The sequence below is a fragment of the Numida meleagris genome, chromosome 3, assembly GCF_002078875.1.
Source record: "Numida meleagris isolate 19003 breed g44 Domestic line chromosome 3, NumMel1.0, whole genome shotgun sequence".
In the NCBI taxonomy this organism is placed as follows: Eukaryota; Metazoa; Chordata; class Aves; order Galliformes; family Numididae; genus Numida; species Numida meleagris.
The window spans coordinates 110,898,766-110,920,066 of record NC_034411.1 but is presented as its reverse complement, the minus strand read 5'-3'; the positions used below and the strand labels follow the sequence as shown (position 1 = coordinate 110,920,066).

At 46.7% G+C, this 21,301-nt stretch overlaps 1 protein-coding gene across 1 annotated transcript in view; it reads left to right on the top strand.

Moving 5' to 3' along the window:
- RCAN2 (regulator of calcineurin 2) overlaps positions 1-21,301 on the top strand; it is a 79,940-nt gene that overhangs the window by 8,818 nt on the left and 49,821 nt on the right. The window lies entirely within an intron of this gene.

Here is a 21,301-nt window from a genome sequence, read left to right as displayed (position 1 = left end):
AGCAGTTCTTTTTTTTTTTTCTTTTGAAGAGCATATTGTTTTCATCCAAACAGACAAAAACACTCCTTCGTTCTGCAGTGTGTCTTCAGGTCTGATTTCTAAGCCTAGTGTGTTTCCCGAGGGAGATGCCAGGAGTGTCAAACTGATCATTTGGGGCACTGTTGCCTAATGAGATCAATCTCTGCTAATAGTTACAGGCACGTCTGAGGCTGTTTAAGTTTCTTGTCCAGAACAGTCGATTTGGAGACAAGCTTGCAGCAGCAAAGCTGAGCTTTGGCTGGACCTAGCTTATCAAACTACAGATCAGATTTGGTGAGACCGAAGCTTGTCCAGGATGGACAGTCAGTCTTTATAATAGCAGGAAAACTACCACATGAAGGGAAATGGGAGCTAGGCTTTAGGGGCACTTTCAGTCAAAGATCCTGGAAGAGCTGTCTGCTGAGGCTGTGCTAGTGCCATTGCTTGCAGTGCTTTGGATTATTTTTCCCATAATGATTTCGTCTTTTTGTTTGACTACTACAGATGAGAAGGGAGTGATGTTCAGACAGCACAGGGCGAAACAAAATGATCGTGTTCATATATTTAAAAATCCCACCAGCAAACAAATCTACAGTCCTGGAAAATGGTGGATTTTTTTTTTTTTCTTGAAGCCTTTTTGCTGAGAAGCAGCTTGCATTTACGTTGTGCTAGTTTGTAGTATTTCATAACAAACTGCTAAATATCTCCAACTTTTCTAAAGTTCATTATGCATACTGTAGAGGTTTGGGAATGTCTTCCTGGATGGTTCTAGCATGAAGAGGCTCTGAAAGTACCATTGGAAAGGAAGACAGCAAAAGCCTGCCTAGAACGAGGGGACGACTCTTCCTTCTGCGCCGATTCTCTCCCCGCTTGCTCCTAAGCTTTCCCTTGTTGAGAGCTGTGTTCCAGCGGTGGCTTAGATAGAAAATGAAATGGGAGATTATGTAAGTGTGTGGGAGAGCAATCCCCGTGGGCTTATGGGACTTAGGGATTTGTCTTAAGGGCAGCTGGGCTGTGGAGGTGCGTCCTGCGCCGTGCGTGGCCGTAAACTGTCAACGACATGGATTGAACAGCTCTGTTGGCAGGTAGGTAGTTGCTCCTGGAAGTCTATATTTAACTGGATGGGATTACCTCCAGATGTCTCATTAAATCTAAGGGCCTGGGGAGTCGATTATGACTTGTATTATTCCCGTAGAACGCATACTTGTGTTCCCAGTTGGTTTGCGCTCGTAATCCTTTCTATTGTTAGCTGTTGCGGCAGGATAACGGCACGCATGACTTCCATAAAAAATGTTGTCAACTTTAGAGTCTCGATTGCAATTAATTAATACCTCTAAGGATTATATCGTTAATTATGTACTGATCCATTATATAGTGGTACTCCATATTCCTACTGCTGTAACATGTCCTCTGAAAAGAAGAATGTCATCTACAGGAGGCTTGTTCTTAATCCATTCTGCAGAAAGGGAAGTTCTTGCAATGTTATCTTTGTCTTTGACTCATGGCCTACACCTGTAGGAGGGAGATGGAGGTATATTTGATTTAGAAGGTGCCAGTTAGTGTAAATGGTTATTTTGGTTTGGCCTCTGAACTTGCTGCATAAACAAAGTTTAAATATATATGCTCGTGAGCGGCTCTGGCATACAGCAGTATTAATGTAAAGAATTCAGGCTGACAGCTTTGAGTTCTGTTACCTGGTGTGTCATAGAAGCTGAGCTGTCAAGCTGAAGCTTTTAACGTGTGCCTAAGCAAGGCACTTACTTTGAAATACTCATCTTTAGTAAGTGCCTTCAGTATTCTAATTTAAAGGCATTCAACTGCTATCAGAACCAAGGTAGGTTCTAGTTTGTGCTTGGGTGTAGGCTCGTATCAACCTTGAGGAAAAAGATGGCTGCCCGTGGCCCTGCCCTGTGGATCAGCTGCTCTGCTTTGTCTGTCCTTACCATGTCCTGCCTCAGATGCTGCCAAAAGAGTGCATGGTGTGGGTGTGCAGTTCTGCTTAGGAAGTCCTCAGTCTTGCCTACCTGACAGCCGCAGGGAGCCTGAGTTGGGATCTTCTCTCTCTGAAGAGGAGGAGTTGTCACAGCTGAGAGTTGGGTTCTTCACGAGGGATCTGCCACACCAGGCTTGAGTTCTCTCCTGGCTGGCACCTTCAGGTCTCGGCACGGACAGAGGGGAAGCTGCATGGGGGGGGACCTCAGTCTCATTTAAACAGTGGCAGAAGAAAGCAGGAATATAGATGACTACTGGCTGTGTGTATCTGATGATGCTACCGTAACAGAGCATCTCATCAGAAATCTTTCTCTACCTTTGTATGCGCACCTGTCATGGACAGCCTGCCCCTCACAGAAAGTGAAATTGTACATTCTTCACAATGTGATTAGAGAACACTGTGCTCCTTGGATGGGCACTGAACAACAAAGGCCTGGAGAATTCAATTAACAGGGCTGTCACCAAGCTGGGATCAGGTTTGGCCGTGTCCCCATCGCTGTGCTGTGTTCTTTGTTTCGCTCCTGCATAATGAAAGGGGCAGATTTCTCTGTTTAGTTTGAGTGCACAGCACTGCCTTGCTTGGGTCTTACAAGCCTTATTTTTTAAGTATTTTCAGAATGAAATTCCTCCGAAATCCTGGAATCCATCCCGCGCCTCTCGGGGGGGGGGGGGGAAAAGCTGATGTGCTGGCGAGGTGCGGCAGCCCTGCCGCTGTTATTTCTGGCCGGTGATGTGAGGGCTGAGAGGTGCTGCTCCTCTTATCTCAACACATAGAGCAGTGGGGGTGAGCAGCCCAAGGGCACTGCTCCGCTCCTGAGTGTGGGAACACGTTTGCTTTAACGCTTAATTGCTGCCGGGCTCCCCGGGTGATAACGCTTCTCCTGGGCTTACGTTCTGCCTGGTGTCACTCCGGTCTGAAGCTTGTGTACGTGGTTGTGTCACTTGCTCCAGGCTGAGGCTGGTAAGCGCTCGGTCAAGGGGAGGCATTTGTCCCAGGGTGCGTTCCCGAGGTGCTGTGATGCCCTGGGACGTGCTTGCTCACTCATGTCTCTACTGGGAGATGTTTGCACGTGGGGAAGGTGTGTTTCTTCCCTGTGTTTGCAGGCTGTACAAAGAGGACCTTTGTAGGCTCTTCTTTGTTCTGATTCACGCTGGAAGGGGCACCTATAAAAGCTGATGGTTATTTCAGACAACGAATGTTTCATTGTTTTCCAAACGTCTGAGTTATGGCGGTGCTGCTGGAGTCCGTTCAGGGCTTTTTTTCTTGCCAGTTTAATTAAAACCAATAGGGGAAGTCGTTGTTATTTATTATTTTACCACATGGAAAAAAAAATGCCACGGCCAGATGTGTCCTGTTCTGGACTCCGTGGTGAGAGACACGTGGGCCCACTGAGGAGCCCAGCAAAGGGCATGGCAGAGGGTGAGGGGGACTCCTTCCAGCAGAAGGTTGGGACTTCCATCTGGGGAGCAGAAGGAGGGAAGGGATCCTATCCGTGTCCGTGAATACATGGAGGGTGGGTGCAGAGAGGATGAAGCCGGGCTCTGTTCAGGGATGCCCGGGGGCAGTGGGCACCAAGCAGAACACAGGAGGCTCCCCCAGCCCATTGGAAGCACTTGTACTGTGCGGTGAGCTGGCGGAGCGCTGGCACAGGTACCCACAGGGGCTGTGGGGTCTTCTCCTTGGAGATCTCCTGAAGCTGAGTGAGCGTGGGCTTGGGCACCATGCTGTTCTCATGAGGGATTCTGTCACCTTACGTTTTCACTGTCAGCTGTTGGATGACAGCTTGTACTACAGAAGGCTAAGTTAGACTTCCTTTGATTTTTTTGCTTCAGCTTATTGAACTTGAGTCTGGAAGAGGATTTAAGGTTATCTCAGGTGAGTGCTGGACTATTTGTCCATGGATGATGCTCTAAGAGGACTCTAGCTGTACTTAGGGAGACTTTTTTTTCCCTGCACTGGAACAGGTTGCCCAAGGAGGCTGTGGATGCCCCGTCCCTGGAGGCATTCAAGGCCAGGCTGGACGTGGCTCTGGGCAGCCTGGGCTGGTGGTTGATGACCCTGCACTCAGCAGGGGGTTGAAACTCGATGATCTTTGAGGTCCTTTTCAACCCAGGCCATTCTGTGGTTCTGTGATTCCCTTTGTTCTTGCATTCAGCTCAGCAAAGCAAATTTTCATGCTACTCTTCTGTTCATAGTGCAGCAAAAGACGCCGGACAGCTCAGCGTTCTGCTGTGTTGCCTTTAACTTTGCATGTTAATGCTGGAACTGAAGCTTCCTCCTGATGCTTTCTGACACCGAAACATGTAATTAAAATGGCTCTGTCTGTTCAGTGCTCCTTTTCCACAAAGTGGAGCTGGTGCGTCTGCTGCCACGCGTGCAATGTTTCTCCGGTTCCCATTTGTACGGGCTAATTCAGGAAGACACTCCAGGAGGCAGGCTGCGTTTCTGCAGGGCAAGATCTGTTCCTCTTGCCTTCACTTTGAAAATCTGGATTGGGAAGTCAGAATCTCTTTGGCCGCTATTACATCACTGAAGCCTCTAGGTGTTGAGTCATCATTATATTTAGAGGGTGGCACGCTTCTTTTTATTCTAATATTAGTATTCAAGCCTGGCCTCAGTGGAAAGTCGCCTTAGCGAAGATGAAGTCACCACTCCAAGGGTGGAATGGAATGCAGGCTTCATTCTGCCTTCCTGGTCCACCCGCTGCTGCTTTCTTCCACTTTCAGTTTTTCTACCTTTTAAGGTTCTCTGTTGGTTTGATAACGTTATCAGAAACTGCCACTTGGAGCAGCTGTGCCTTGTGCTGTGGAATCTCTGCCTGCTTTGTTTTGCTCTGCTTTGTACATGGGGCGAGAGCTATTCCCTCTCATTCTGTTTAAAAAATATATATAAATAGATACATATACAGTGTATTTTAATGATAAAAAAATAAAAAGCTTGCAAAGAAAAGCTGCAGAAGCAGTGTCCATCAGCGCTGTGACTCATAGCTGCTGTCTAGGAATCCTGTCTTATGCCCTTCTCCGGGGGCTGGTTCTAAGAAATAACATCTAAGAGCTTTTTTTTCTTAATGATCACAAAGATTGGGTTCGTTCTGGGCTTGGCTGTGATCAGCCAGCGGGCAGTGAGTCAAGGTTAGAGTCAAGTGAAGCACTGAGGCTTCCCCTGCAGCCCCTTGCTACTGAAACCTTGCCACACGAACCCAGTACACTGCAGCATTAACTGACTTGGCACTCCCTCCTGCAGCTGTAGGAGGCTGCTCGTGCTCTGAGACTCATTCTAAAAATTCACTTTCTGTGGCGTTTCAATTTTATTGTGTAGTTAATCTCAAATACTTTGTGATTCATACCTGTGCAATACAGTATTTCAGCTACAAACGCCTGTGAACTGTTGCGGTCTGCGTCAGAGATCTCATCTAAGTTACATGCTGTAGTAGTGACCTTAACTAATTGAGCCCCATGATTGTAGCATCGTAGAATCACTTGTGTTGGAAGGACCTTAAAGTGGAAGGTCCTTAAAGCCCATCCCCACCCAAGCCCTGCTGTGGGCTGGTTGCTACCCAGCAGCTCAGGCTGCCCAGGGCCCCATCCAGCTTGGCCTTGGGCACCTCCAGGGGTGGGGATGGGGTATGCACAGCTCTCTGGGCAGCAATGCAAGCCCTCTCCACAATCTGAGCTCGTGATGGTTGGCATTTATAAATCTACATTAGCTTCCTGTGGTACAGCTGCTGGGCCTTGTTGGTAAGCTGCACTGGCTAACTTGGTTATGTACTGGTTGTGTGCTGTACTCGTGGGTCAGCAGGGGGCTGGGACAAAACTCTGTCTCCGTGAAGTCAGCACAGCATGCTGTATGGATACATGGCTGTGGCTGGTCCTGAGATCCCCCAGACAGTGAACAGAGCAGTAAGATGCAGAGGCTTTCCTGGGGAAAGGGAGTGGTGAGGTTAAGTCATTGACACTTGGGGTCTGTGGCACGTTCATTCTAGTCTGGGGGAAGAAATTAATGAATTGCTTTGACTGGCGTGGCTTCCTTATTCAGGCTTCTAACAGGTGTTTGTAGGGAGGTTATTAGAGCTCTTGTTGCTACTGCCAAGACAACTTGCTGAGGGTACTAAAAGCAGCTCTTATGTATGTATTTATATGGGATCTGACAGCAGTCTTTGTAGTGATCTGCACAATTTCTGATGGAGCTGTGAGGAGCTGTTTTCTGGTTCGGACATTGCTTCCCTTTCCTTCCCTCTCAGGTGGTTGTGCCTGTTTCAGCCTTCAGTATTTGTACTGTTTTTCTGGAGCTGTGCATCAGCTTCAGGATTTGATAGCACGAAGGGGCACTGGGCATACTGAGGCTGTGTGCTGAAAACAGTGCGGTCAGGTTGGATCCGTGCATGTGTCCTTTTCTTCTTGTGGAGTTAGAAGATGCCTTTAGCCAAAATTATTCTGCTGGTATCCGGGAACTTGCAAGCTCCAAATATTCCTCAATTCAATGAATGTTTATTTCTGAGAAGTTCTTAAAACACAAAGGCAAACCAAACCAAACAACTGGAAGCTAACAAGGATGTCTGGGCCTGAAATGGCGTTGCCTGTAATGTGGATGCTGTCTAATAATTTTTATAGTAGTTGGGGTTATTTTCCCATCTGTACTCCGGGTGCCTGGGAGCACAAATGCCCTTGGTTTGATGGGAGAACGTGCCTGGCACCAGACCAGCTGGGTGAAAGGTGGGCCTGTGTTTGCTGCAGTTGAAATCCGGAGCTCCAAAACATCTAGCTATACTGGTCATTGGTAAATTACAGAAATAAACCGATTAATGTTCTTTCCAGACCACGCAAGGCTGCAGTCACAGCCCGCTTTTTAAATTTGGCAGTGTACTTTTTCTCCTTAAAAGCAGCGATGGAAAAATTATAGTATCAGCTTCTTGTGGTCGCACTCTGCCCTGTGCAGCCTGGAGGTTATCTCAAGGAATTGGGCTGGGTGGGAAGTCTTCCCTGGGAAAGGTCCCTTCAGGCTATTTGGTATTTTTAAATGATTGTTGTTTTTTCTTGATGCAGGAATCTTATTTTCTTACCGGTTTTGCTAAAACATTGAGAACTTCACACAATGAGACAAGTTAAGGTAGGTGCTGGTGAGTTCACGTGCAGGATTTAGGAGGACCTTCTGCTGGGTGTTGAGAAAATGGCTCTGGGAGCCAAAAGGAGTGGCAGGGTCTTAATCTACAAGGCAGTGAAGAGTGATTCCTGTTCTTCTCCTTCCTCTAGCACATTGTAGGGTGAACTGTGAGCAGGCTGGATGCAGAGATCCCTGCACGCTGGGACAAATGCGGATGAAGATTCCGCTTGGCAGTTGTCTGTCCCCTGTCACAGGTTGCTCAGGATTCCTGGACTCAGATGCCTTTTGATCTTTGAGGAAGTCAAGCTCTGGCCTGGAACACGGCGGCTAGCAGTGTGCCTTTCCCCTTAATGCCCCGTGAGCGCTCGCCAGGACACGCAGTTCAACCGAGGACTTGGGCTGGTGGAGTTCTCTTTGTCTTTATTTTCCTCCTGATGATCCTGTGCGATGGTATTTGAGAGTCTGACTATATGTATGCACATAGAATAACATCTTCCCTCCCAGGATTATGGCAGGGATGATAAGCAGGGGAACCTAGCAGCCATCTCTCCCTACAATCTGATGTTATTTCATCTCTGCCAGGTTTGGGAGGGTTTGAGATGTTGCAATGAGTGCTACTTGTGCTTGCAATTCTTGATCAGCTTTGCTCCCGGTGGGTTTTCTAGCTTCTGTTTCTTCCCTTGGCAGGCATTGCAAGGTGTGCAGCAGGAGTTTTGTGGAGCAGTATAAAGGCAAGGAGAGAAAAGAAGCCTTTATGTTGTCTGTAGTGGGACAAACCAAAGATTTTACCGAGCTGTTCTCATCCACTGATTCCTGCTAATAATTGAAAGCAGTTTTGCTCTTCCCTCTCCTGCAAACTGTCGTTTTGAAGTCAACATAAACCTGTTTTCCTAGCTGATAGTAATCAAAAGGTGTAGTAAAGCCATCCTAATGTGGTCAGCACAGCAGCTGTTCCTTGCTTTAATGCCATCAGAGGTACTGTAATCCATCCCCAAGTTCTGATATCAGTTTTCTGGCCCAAGGAAAAGGCTTCTGAATGAAGGTCAGCCTTCATTACTGATGCATGAAGACGTTGCACTCAAAGTAGCTACGTTCTGGCTTAATTGCATTCAAAATAGTAAATCTACAATTCTAACCAATTAAGGGAATTTCTCGAATGTTTCATAGGAAAAGTTAAGAATCCTGGACCAGAGTTTAATGTACTTAATAAATAACGCTTCACAGAGGTCGAAAGGTTGAAAAGGCAAGTAGTGCTGAAAAACAGGGGATAGCAGAAGGTGAGTTCAGGGTACGTAATGTTCGGAAAAGAGCCAGCAGCTCGAAGGCTGCAGCGCTGCTGGAGACAAATTCCACACCGGGTCTGAGCAGAGAGGTGAGAGAGCAGATTCAGAGCTGAATCAAGGTGGAAGGAATTGACAGCTGCTTCTGTGCATTTAACAGCACTCCTGTGCCACCTGAATCCCTGTTGCTTTCAGGAGTTGCAGCACTTGCTGCAGTAGTGCAGGGGTTTCTCCGTGGCTGTTCTGGGATGCAGTGTGCAGGCAGTGTGAGCTGGAACAGGCCTGCTGCTGAGTGCCACGCTTCTGTCTGCTGCAGGTTTTGTTCCACTTCTTCGTCTCCTGAGCGGTACGAGTCTGTGAATGGTTTTCGAAACGAAGTATCTTGCACTTTTTTTTTTTTTTTTAAATTTGCCTTGCTTTAATGTGATTACTTGTAATGATGTAGGTTCTCTCACTGTAATTTGATTGCGTTTTATCGGCGCTTTACCCTGCTTGAATGACATGACTTCTGCCCTGTGCTTTGAAACTTAATACAGAAGCAGAGGCATTGCAAATATGGGAACTGTAATGGGTATGTCTCAGAGGGATGAGAGAAACCTTTTCCGTGCAGTAGAGACAAATGAGCTGGAGGTGAGGATGACAGTGGGATGAGAATGAGAAATTACAGTGTCCTTGATGAGGGAGTAATGAAGGCATCTATTACATAGCAGCAGGGTGGATTCAAATCAGAGCGTGTTGTTTCTTAACCGGCTTTGCAATTAGCCTAAAAAGCATGAGGAGATTGTCAGGCTGCTGCACGCAATCAGTTAGAAACCTTTCATTTAATGTTACTGTAACTGATGTTGCAGAGAAGTCTTGATAGTTCCCTCCTGGTTTTGAGCGGGTGACTGGCTTACAATGGAAGAACAGAACCACCAAGCCTAAAAGATGCTGAGAACGTGGGGTCCACCCTTCTCTGAATGGGGGCTGGCCCCTTTAATACCTCAGCAACTTGTGTGCACTGTGGGGCTGGCTTCTGAGAGCCACGGGGAGCAACAGGCAGCACATCTCTTCCGTCCCCATTCGTCACGACTGCTCGGAGTGCTGGTCTGGGTATCCCTGTGCTATCCCTGACTGGAAGCAGCTCGCCGGGGCTGAGCTCCCTGTTCCCTTCCCTTCGAGTGGAGCCTGGCTGGCTCAGGCTGTGCCGCATCAAGGCGCAGGGCTCTCCGGATCAGCCTTACGTCCATTTGGAAATGAGTGGGCTCTTTTATTTTTTGTTTCTCCAGTACATGAATGAGCTCCCATGAACAGAGAGCTTTGTCACAGCACGGGCTCTAGCCCCGAGGCAGCTCCTGTGCCATTTCAAGCATGTTTAATGTACTCTACCACGCACTGCCTTCTTTTGACATTAGTTTCTTTCACTTTCTTGCCTTTACAAAGCTTTCGGGTGGATTTGCTTAAGAATCTGTGTTTGATAAGCATAGAGAGAATTCAGGTCGTAGAATGATGGTGTGAGCCCCCTGTAGACTCGTTCTGTTTGCGTTTCTCTTGATCCACTTCCTCCCAATACACGTGCATGGCTGCTTCTCCCTGTCTGCCTTAAAGGTGTTGGTCACAGACAGTTTGAAATTCCTTTACTTTCTGCCAGCAGAAGCTGCAAAAACGTATCACAGAGCAGCGTCAGGCTGCCCTTCCTTTCCATCCCGTTCTGCACATCCCCTCATCCCTTGCACCTGGAGCTGCAGATCTGCCCTGCGGCTGCTTCTGGTGGGAGCACCCAGGTTGCTGCCCCTCCTCCTGCACTTCGAAGGGGACACGTGTTCCACAGCCAGGGCTGGAGCGTTTCTAAGGGAGATAATCTCTGCTCGCCCTTATTCCAGTTTTGAATAAATGTGAAAGCCTGTATTTTCTCTTAAGTCTTTCCCAGAGATGCGTTCACGGTCGTGACTAACGGTCTTAATCCGCTACCAACGAAGCTGGATGACTGAGCTTTTTTCTGACTCCTTACTGGAGATGCGCAGATGCTTTCAGTCTTTTGTATGTATTTAAACTGACAAGTTTTCATGGAGGTAACAATCGCTGCAGCCCAGTTCGGACGGCCTGTCCAGAAACTGCTGCACTGTGGGCTTTGTGTGCCAAGCAGTGTGAGCAGATTGATGTGTACAGCCAAGGAGAGCAACCATGTGAAATAGATTGTCCTAAGTGTTCAGCAGCGTTTCTTCTATCTAATTCAGAATCGAGTTCTTGTCTGGTATTTGTTGAGTATACATTACAAAAAAAAGATGAGATTTTTCTGTGAAACTTGCATTCCCAGTGTAATCTGTATTTTCCAGCCCATTCTTTTTTTTTTTTTTGTCCTCTTGTTAGTAAGGTTTTACTGATCTGCGCTTGGAATGAGAATGATTCCAATGTGAAAAGCAGAGCAGGAACTGCTTTCTGGTGGAATGCCTGACCAGGGCAGGATCTGTACACACACAGAACAAGGCACTGGATCCTCAGAACTTTCCACAAGCTGAAAGCCGTGTTTGGGCAGCAACTGCTATAGGATTTGGTGCCGTTTATAAACACTGCAAACGTTCAGTGCATGGTTTGGTGGGCATGGCGGAGATGGGGTGACAGTTCTTGTGATTCCTTTCCAACCTTAATGATTCTGTGATTCTAGTTTCTGGAGAGGCTGGTCTCCTCGAAATATTTGGTAGCTACCCTGTATTTCCTTCTACTGCATCAGCAGTTGTTGCTCTCCCTCCTTTCCTTCCCTTTGAAGGACATTCAGCTCTCCTGTATTTGCTTTCTTGTAGCATGTAGGCTGCTATTCACACCAAGCAAATAAAACACGGGTTGTGTCGGTATCCTGTGATGCTGATCTTTAGGAAAAGCTTTGGATTCCAGTTCGACTTCTTTTAAGCCTCACGTGCCACATGAATTGCTTTCTTTTTGCAGCCGTATCTTAGTGTGTAGGATAAGGTTGGGGGAGAAGATTTGAAGCTAGGATTCTCACGCAGACCCATCCTGTCTGGAAAAAAAAGCCTGCAGATAGGCTTGAAATAGCCTGGAAATAAAGGTTACAGTCGTGAATGTGGAAAGCACCGTTCCATTTGTTCCTTCTGATGGCTACTTGCAGCAGTACACCTTAATAGTGAAGATGGGCGAAACAGTCATAAATGGAGCTTATTCATGCCTGCTTGGGACAATAAATAAAAACACTTTGTGATTTCTCAGCAGTACGTGAGCTGGAGGACATCAGCAGATAGGTGCTGTGGGCTTACCAAGTGCCATGGGTGCCATCTGCTGTCTCCTGCGTGCAGCGCGTGGCTCTTCAGCCGTGGGGAGGAGGAAGAAACAGGTACGACCTTCAGGAATGCAGCCCTCAATATCTTGCCACTTGAGCACCCAGTACAAATACACTCTTTAATCCTTGCTGGTTTTAGTGCGACGTGAACGACAGCGTTCCTAAATCTGAGTTTGATTTCAGCCCCGAACGATAACTTTACACGGTAATTACTCTTACCGGTGTTGCAGTGCGTTGTGGCTCGTTACCTGAGCTCAGCCTCTGGCCACATACCCGTTATATCCTGCTTTTCAACTTTTTTCACACATTTCTGAATTCTTTCGTCACTCCACTTGCTGAATCTCATCTGTGGTCTCCTGTAAACAGATAGGAAGTGAAACCACAAAATCATTTACAGCACTTCTTTGGAAACCTGTAAAATAGATTGGTTTTCTAGGGGAAAAATAATAGCTGCGTTATTATAGGACAAGGCTGTGTAAATAGTGGCTGTATCTGATTTAGTAACAAAACTGGGGAAGGTGCAAACTTGACAGGTACAGTTTAACTGGGTGCTGGGCTAGTTTGTAGCGTGTTCATTAGATCAGTTCTAAGGGGAAATCTGTTGTCTTCCTTGACATGATTTGCTTTAAAATCAGAATCGATGTATTACTTTGAGTCACTCCAATGAATGTCAGTATCTATTGAAAAGAAATCTGATCCTAATAAGCATGAAAATGTAATACGTTATGGTCCCAGGTTATGTTGCTGCTGTAAATCAAATAACGTTCTGGCACGGGTTCCAGCACTGTAATGTGAGATCATCTTTTCAGCTGAATTGTTCAAGTGGTCCTCGGTGTGCTTTTGGCTGGGGACAAATAGTACTTTCCCTTGCAACTTCCAGGAATGGTCTGGGAGTCTGCGTGGGCCCTGGGATCGTTCCCAACAGCCGTTTTGGAAGGCAGGACTTCACAGCGTAGGGTTCACTTACTGTGGCCAGCCTCCCTGTCTGTTATTGGTCTAGCAGCTCTACTTAGGGCCTATTTCCATAGGTTTACCTGTCTCAAGTCCTGTCACTGGGCCGATGTTGTAGCTTTAGACTTGGGACCGCAAAGGCTTCAGCACGTCTCTGTCTCCATCTCCTGTTCCTGCTGCTCCCTGCGTGGATCCGGACGCCTTCTCGCTGCTTGCTGTGACTGTTGCTGGGTGCTGTGCCCGCTGCCCTGCTCTGCCTGGTTCGTTCCTGTGCTGCAGGGCTGGGCCCTGGGCCTCGAGGGCTCCTCCTGTGCGCTGCTCACCCGCTGCTTTCACCTCTGCCGTGGAGCAGCTCTGCTCCCACCGCTCCCTGTGGGCCTCGGGACTTGGGAATGGGCTTTGGCGTTGCTTAATGTTCTTCTTGTAGAAGTAGCTCTAGTGTCCTGACACCGGCTTAAGCCTATTGGATTAATTGGAGATTTCTTATGTGATATCTTGGGATTGCATGGTTGAACATATGGTGAGGGTTTAGCTGGTTGTTCATGGAAGTATTGCATGTGAAATAGGGACCATCATTCTAATAACATCGAGTAGAGGAAAAGCAATTAGAGCTGTGCAGAACCAAAGCATGGGCACATCTTTATGTGACCCTGATGGAAAGCAAGTTTTGCGTCAGAGACTCCTGAAGGAGCTGGAGGCAGACTGCAAAGGCCGATCCTGATGGAAGGCAGCACAACTTGAACTTTGGTGAGCATCAGTGCCACAGTCACCGTGGTGAGCGTGCTTCGTTAACATCACACCCACATGGCAAGTGAGCACTGAACTTGCGCAGGTAAGTCAAAAATGGGTGTTAGGAGAGGCTTACAAACACTCCTTCTTTCTGGTAACTGGTCTTCCAAAGTGCAGTAGCAAATATGGTATCTACTGAGCAGGATAATATTTGAAAATCTTGGAATGCTGTTCTCGGGCCTCCTTAGTTCCTACTCAGCTGTCTTTGCATCTAACAGAACACTTTCAATGCCTGAGTTCTTTCCTTCCTTCTGAGGAGTCATAAGCAAAACATTGGGAAGCCTTTAACCCCAAAATGGAGTCACTGAAACCCTAATACAGAGATGCTGTGAAGGTTTACTCTTGGGATCTGAGAACCAGGGTTCATTTTCCAGGTTTTTTTTTGTTCTTTCACAGAATTTGGGGCTGGTTTTCTTACTTAACTTCGGTTTTAGGGAGCCTACAGTCTTTTGTCAAAATTCCTTTTGAATCTGCCATGGATGACTATGGTTATGGTTGGACTGGATGATCTTGTAGGTCTTTTCCAACCTAGCTAATTCTATGAATGATACTGAAATTATTTTTATTTTCTCAAACAAATAATTTGGTTCTTGACCGGAAACTCCTCTTGACTGAATGAGAAACCTCTTGAGTTTTGATCCCTTCAAGTGCTTGAGATAGACGCCTACCTACTTGGTCAGAAATGTGAGAGAAAACATCTGAGCTGCCAAGCTGTACAGCTCCTTTCCCTGCGCCCTGCTCCTCGTGCTGGACAGCAGTCTTGCTTTGTGTGGGTTCTGACATCCGAGGTCACTGCTGCACGTGTGTTCTGCCACTCCAGACTGTAGGTCCTAATCATCACATTTCCTTTTCTTTTTAACTGGGATGTGCTTCTTGGAAAATAAAAACTCAAAACACCAGCCCAGGCTGCCCAGAGCAACATCCAGCCTGGCCTTGAATGCCTCCAGGGCCAGGGCATCCACAGCCTCCTTGGGCAACCTGTTCCAGTGCAGGGAAAAAAAGTCTTCTTAAGTACAGCTAGAGTTCTCTTAGAGCATCATCCATGGACAAATAGTCCAGCACTCACCTGAGATAACCTTAAATCCTCTTCCGGACTCAAGTTCAAGTTGGAGTTACGCGAACTTTGAGACAGCTTATGCACTTGCTCAGATGCTGCCTAAAATCTCTGCCAGCTTGGACCCTGCGCTTGAACTGGAGCTGCAGGAGTCACCCCCAGGGTTTGAAGAGAACATTTTCTGCAAGTGAAATTGAAGTGCTCCGCAGTGCTGAGGGCAGTCCTCCAAAAGGCAAGTATTGATAGAATCACCGCAGGAAACCGGTTGGCTTCGTAGCGCTTTATATTAATAAATGGCTTCTGATGCTTTTTAATTGTCTGCTGAGCTCAGAGTCCTGATGCGTTTTTAAGTATCTGGTGTTCCATCTCTGTGTGTATGTACCTTGCATCTTTGTAGTTGTTCAAGGCTTCGTGGGTCTCCTGCTGTGGCAAGTAACATTGGCTGAAGTCGCTTTTCTGCTCTGCTGGTAACAGTGAGCTGAGTTGGGAAGCTGGAGAGTTTTAAACGAGCACTTAACACTGGGTTACATCATTGAACTTGATCGGGTTTGCAGTTCTCCAGTGCTTAAAGCCTTGTGTTCCTAACTGGAGCTGGATGGCTGGCAGCCGATGGCTTTAAAGCAGGTGGGGCAGTGCCTGGTTAAAGGACACGTGGTCTGCTTGGGAAGGGTTTCCAGCATGTTTCTGAGGTAGTGCTGGGTAGAAATGCAATAAAAAAAAAAAGAAGTCCTCATCGACCCCTAAAGATGTCCGAAAGGAGCGTGTTATTTACAAGAAAACAAGTTACTTCCCATTGAAACTGGAAGCTTAAATTGGCTTTTGTTTTCACGGCCTCATTGCTGTGTTCAAGCGGTTGCAGTAGCGCTTTCTCCTTCTGTGAGCAGGAGTTCTGTGCAGCCTAGGAAGAAAATGCAGTCCCTTGTTTTTCTATCTGCTTCTCGGCGTTGATAGAATAAATGTGAGCATTCATCTGACTTTTAGGACCTGTTTTCCTTCTCACCGCTGGAATCTCCGTGTGTAAAAAGGCTCGCCAGAAGGTGGAGACAAGGCCCTTTTCCAAGGCCTGGACGGGCAGCACGGGAGCTTCTTCCTTCTGCTTTTTACTGGCACTTTACATTCCAATCGCATGCATTGTGTATGGCTGGTTGTAAGAGTTCTGTTCCTCGTACCTGCTGACACAGGGGTGTTTCTCCCTGCCCCTAGAGAGCAAGTGATCGCAGATAGGTGGGAAGTGGAAAATCCTTCGTGGATAGTTCGGAGCCTGTGCTGAGGTGATGAAGCATAACTGAGCAACTACAGACCTGCTGGGGATTTGAGACCCTAATTCCATTCCCAGCTTTATCTTTCAGTCCTGACATTGCTTCATCTGTGTGCTGGAGAGCTCCACTGCTATCCCACCTAGGGTAACAGGGATGTTGTTAGGCAAGTGTGCTGAGAGGGTTATCTAAGGCACTTAGCGTGTATTGCTATTGCAGCTAGCCCACATTTCCTTTTTCCTTTTTTTCTTTTTTAAAAGGGGGAGAAGGGAATACAGGAAGGCAGTTGGAATCTGATCCACATTTGTGCATATTAGTTGTCTTCCTCGGTGAAGTCTTTTTGCAGTATTTGGACAGCAAGGTGCGGCATAAGATGGGTAAAGCAGCGTGCTGGCTGGGCTGAGTGGGATCAGCTAAATAGCAGTAGTACATCATCTTCTTAAATTTACAGTGCGCTTTAAACAAAAGGCAAAGACTGAGTACTTCTTTGTTGATAGAGCAGACGGGGTAAGGAGACTGGGTTTCCTTCGGAATGTCTTCCAAAGATAATAAAAAGTGGAGTTTTATTACCTCCTCTTTGTGTCTCCCGTTCCCAGTGTAAGCACACCTTGCTTGTGTCCTCCTGGCTTTGTCTGGGGGAGCAATGGGGGGTGTTCATGCTTCCTGAAATGCTTGCATATATCAGTAGTTTAAATGTAACACTAAAATGAACCTTAAAAACAACGTGAAATGTTTCAATTCTTGCAGAGAGGAATTGACTGAAAGACTGAAAGAGTGAAAGAGTGGTCAGGCGCTGGAATGGGCTTTCCAGGGAGGTGGTGGAGTCACCGTCCCTGGAGGTGTTCAAGAAACATTTAGATATAACGTTGAGAGACATGGTTTAGTGGGGTTATTGGTGGTAGGTGGATGCTTGGACTGGATAACCTACCTAGCTAATTCTATGATTCTATTCTATGATTCTATGACTGATGTCGTGATCGAACTCAGCTTCCCCGTACTGGAAGTATTTAAGCTTTGCTGTTTTCAATTCCTTCCATTGCAAACTTGTGTAACCCTTCCACAGAGTGACATGAAGGAATTTAAATGAGCATACAGTGTGGGATACAGTCACTTCACAGATGCTGTAGCAAAACCCTTTTCATAACCTTACTCTGTTTCATGCATGGGCTCGGGGAAAAAAAACCCCAAGGAACTGAATTTTGTTGTCATCACTGAGCAGCTGGCACTGCACCACTTTCTATGTGAGAGCGTTTCCTGTAAATTCTTGATATCAGCTTCTGTCTTTTGTAATTGATAGCTGAACTGCATTTAATTGGGGGAAAAAAGTCGTTTGCTTTTTAAGTTCTGCGCTGCAGCCAGGTTTGATCCCTGCAGCCATACTGAACAGCACCTTCCCCAGCAGCCGTGTTCTGCTGGATGGAGCCTGTAGAGGTTTGTGTCCCAGTGGTATGCCAAATAGAAGTGCTGCTGAGTTCTTGTTTGAGGGGCGACCGAAGGAACGGGGCTGTTCAGTCTGGGGAAGAGGAGGCTGAGGGGAGACCTCATTGCTCTCTTCAAATACCTGACAGGTGATTGCAGTGAGAGTGGGGCTGGTCTCTTCTCACTGGTGACAGGTGACAGGACAAGGGGAAATGGCCTCAAGCTGCGCCAGGGGAGGTTTAGTTTGAATACCAGGAACAACTTCTTTCCAGAAAGGGTTGTTAAGCACTGGAACAGGCTCCCCAGGGAGGTGCTGGAGTCACCATCCCTGGATGTGTTTAAAAACGTTTGGATGTGGTGCTCGGGGACATGGTTTAGCGGTGGGTTGTTGGAGTTGGGGCAGGATGGTTGGGTTGCGGTTGGACTTGATGATCTTGAAGGTCTTTTCCAACCTGAGCAATTCTAGGATTCTACCAGCAGAAATACTTAGTGCTCATTTACCAGCTAGAAAGTTACGAATGCCAAGCCTGAGTCTCACTTCTAGCCTCTGATTATTTCACTGTTTGACTTACTGAAACACGATGAAACTTTCCTCATCTGTAACTGGCTCTCTTCGGGGCCGTGCGTTAGGTGCTGTTCCAGCAAGGATCAGCGTGCTCGGCAGGCTCTAGAGGGATGAGCAAGACCAAAATTAATAATCAAAACTGGTGATGCCAAGAATCCTTTTTTTAGGTAGATATGACTCACACTGTTCTGTAATATCTGGAGTGATCTTGATGTTATTTTGTATGTATACATCTTTAACTTCTCAGTGAATGTGCAGCCAGACTATGTAATTGCACACTTCCTGTTGCAGGTACTGTTTAAGAATGGCTTTACTTATGTGTAGGAGAAATGAACATTATTTACATCAACCGAGTGTGGAAAAACTGTGGGCGTTTTTAATATTCTAAGGGTGTAAGGGCAGATGATAAATCTTCCCATCAGTTTCATTTATATTTATATTCATTTGTATTTGTTCTGAGTGCATGTTGCGCATACAGATGCATAGGGTATCAATGTGCATATTTCAGAAAAAGAATCCTGACACAGAATCAAACTGATTTTTTTTTTTCCTTTGGCTAGCAAAAAAGTCAGGTAATTTTAAGTAAGAAAGTTGGCTTGCTAAACTGCAAACAGGCTCGTTACTCGAGCAGCTGAGGATGAAATTGAGAACAAGAAGCTTGAACAAGTACAGAGCAGCACAGTAGTGATGTCACAGAATATTTCTAGGTAGGGAGACAACTCCTTATTTCTAAAGTGATTGTTTTATTTGTAAACTAACTTGTTCTCACTGTCATTCAGTCCTATATATGTCTCACTGCTGTTGGCAATACTGGAATAGGCTATAGATTATAGGTAAAAAGATGATGACCTTGCAGAGGCTATTGTAGTGGTAACGTATTGAGAATTTGACTTCTCTGCTTGAGGGTACTTTTTGTCTACACGCAAGCAGACCTCCTTGTCTTTCCTCATGTAAGGAATAAAGAACCTGTAAGGAGAAGTTCTGACATCAGTAAATCCTTTTTTGAGTTTGGGAGTGAAAACAAGCGTTCATTCACCTGAACAAAATGGCGTGTGTCATGGCCAAGTTCATTGCTGTCCTGAGCATTAAGTTCTGAATTGTATCTTCGTGCAAACATAGAAACGTTGGTGGGAAGGGATCTCAGGAGGTGAAACTCTCACCTTGTTGGAAAAGACCTCTAAGATCTTCTAGTCCAACCGTCCACCTACCGCCAGTGCTGCCCATGAAACCATGTTGCTCGGTGCTGTGTCTGCCCTTTCCTTAAACGCCTCCAGGGACGGTGGCTCCTCCACTCCCCTGGGCAGCCCGTTCCAATGCATTACCACTCTTCTGGAGAAGCAATGTCTCCTGATAGCCAGTCTCACCATCCCCTGGTGCCATGCCCTGGGAATGGCCTGGGAGCAGAGGTTGACCCTGCCTCCCCAGAGCCTCCTTTCAGGAAGCTGTGGAGAGCAGTAAGGTCTCCCCTGAGCCTCCCCTCCTCCAAACCCAGCAATCCCACTTCCCTCAGCTGCTCCATAGAAGACTCGTGTTCCGTACCGCTCACAGCTTTGCTGTCCTTCTCTGTGCTCCAAGGCCTTTCAAGTGAAGAAATGTTCTTGTGATGCCCTGTCAAGACCTCCAAAGTTGCTGTTTAAGTGTCTGTCTCTTATTTTATTCAGTTTTATTATAATTCGCATTTTCTACAGATTTGCTGTTTGTCTCATTGTCCAGAGTGCTTCAGGAGATACCGAACATTGTCTGCTCTGATACTGATCTTAATGATATTCTGCACATTTCTAGTTGCCAAATGAGTGCTGAGCACTCAATTATTAGCATTTCAGCCTGTCAGTTCATCCAGCTTTCAACCCACAGTAAGCCTGTTCATGCAGAACTTAACGTGCACCTCTTCAGCTTACAAATGAGATTGTTAGGGGAGGAAGGACTTTCATGAGCCGGTGTTTCTCCAAGCTCTGTCAGAGTGCCTGTGTAACAGGTGATACTTGAGTTACATCTGAATGCCAAGTGTTGGCATGTTGTTGTTGCTCTGTGTGTGGTTGGTGGTGGCTGGGATGTGTTCGTGTGCTTTTTATTGGGTGGGAAAGCTCAGTTTGCCTTCTGCGAGCTACTAGACCCTGAAATGTGTGCTGCTGGACAGTCAGATGCTTTTCATTCCTTGGAAGCAACGGAGCACTAGGGAATCAGAACGTAAAGCAGGAGGAGAGAAGAAACTTGTGGCACAAGAGAAGAACTGGGTGCAGAAATACAGACTGCAGGGATACTGGAAGGAAGCTGCCTAGGGAATCAGGGCAACATGATGTTTCCTGCAGTGCAGGAAGCTGCTTTAGTGCTGGGTGGAAACAGCCCTAGGGGTAATAGCCCTTCCACCTGCGAAGATGGAGTACAAAGGGCTAGACTGGCTTCCAACAGTTTCATCTCTTGTTTTCTCACTGCGAGACTTGTTGATGTTTTAAAATGTTGCAGTTGTGGTTCATTCCAATAAAACATGGTTCTGACCACGAGGGTCACTGTGATCGGCTCGAGATGCCGTCGTAGCTTGAAAACACTGGGAAGTTCAGACGGGTCTCATTGCTGCCTTAGCTCCCTTCAGAAGGCTGGGCTGGAATGGCACGAGAGGCTCCGTGCCTGTGCCTTTGCATGTGAGTTGAGGAGGGAAGGAAGGAATGGAGCAGTGGCACCAGCAGGATATTGTTTCCTAAACTAGATTAAGGAAAGATGGGAAGAGGAAGGAATTTGATCTGACAAATCCATCTAGCATTCCGCAAGGTAAGAAATAATACATGCTGCCCCTTTTTACCTGCCCCCAGTGTGTAGCAACGTATAATGCTGTTTAAAGAACAGGCTTACTCAGGCTGTTTCAATTCAGAGAATAATCTTCCCCCTCACCTATTTTTTATTATTACTGTTTTCTAAGTTCGTAGGAAAATGAGTGGTTGATCACTGCAGTGTTTCATTTCCAGCCTTCTGGGCTGTTTATAAATCACGACTTCCTTTTGAATAACTGCTTCAACACAACTAAGTACGGTTTCTGGTGTGATCTCTGTATTTTCCAGCCTCTCATTTAAATTGCTCTGGAGAGAGGGACGTCATTTTGTTGACAAATGGTCTTGCATTATGTGGGAACTTCATATCAGGATTCTAGCTGATACGTGTTTGCAAACTGTTTTTATGTGCTAATCATAGAATCCTTAAGGTTGGAGATGAGAGGAGCAGATTTTGTCCCACTGTAACAGTGGAACAAGTTCGAGACCTCCTCATGAAACTGAATGTGTGGCAGTTCATGGGGCCGGATGATATCCATCCTAGGGTTCTGAGAGAGATGGCTGAGGTGGTTGCTGAGCCGCTCTCCATCGTATTTGAAAAAACATGGCTGTCCAGTGAAGTCCCCGGTGACTGGAGAAAAGGAAACATGACTCCCATTTTTAAGAAAGGGAGAAAGGATGACCCGGAGAACTACAGGCCGGTGAGCCTCACCTCTGTGCCTGGGAAGATCATGGAGCAGATCCTCCTAGAAGACATGTTAAGGCACATACGTGACAAGGAGGTGATCCGAGACAGCCAGCATGGCTTCACCAAGGGCAGATCTTGCCTGACCAATCTGGTGG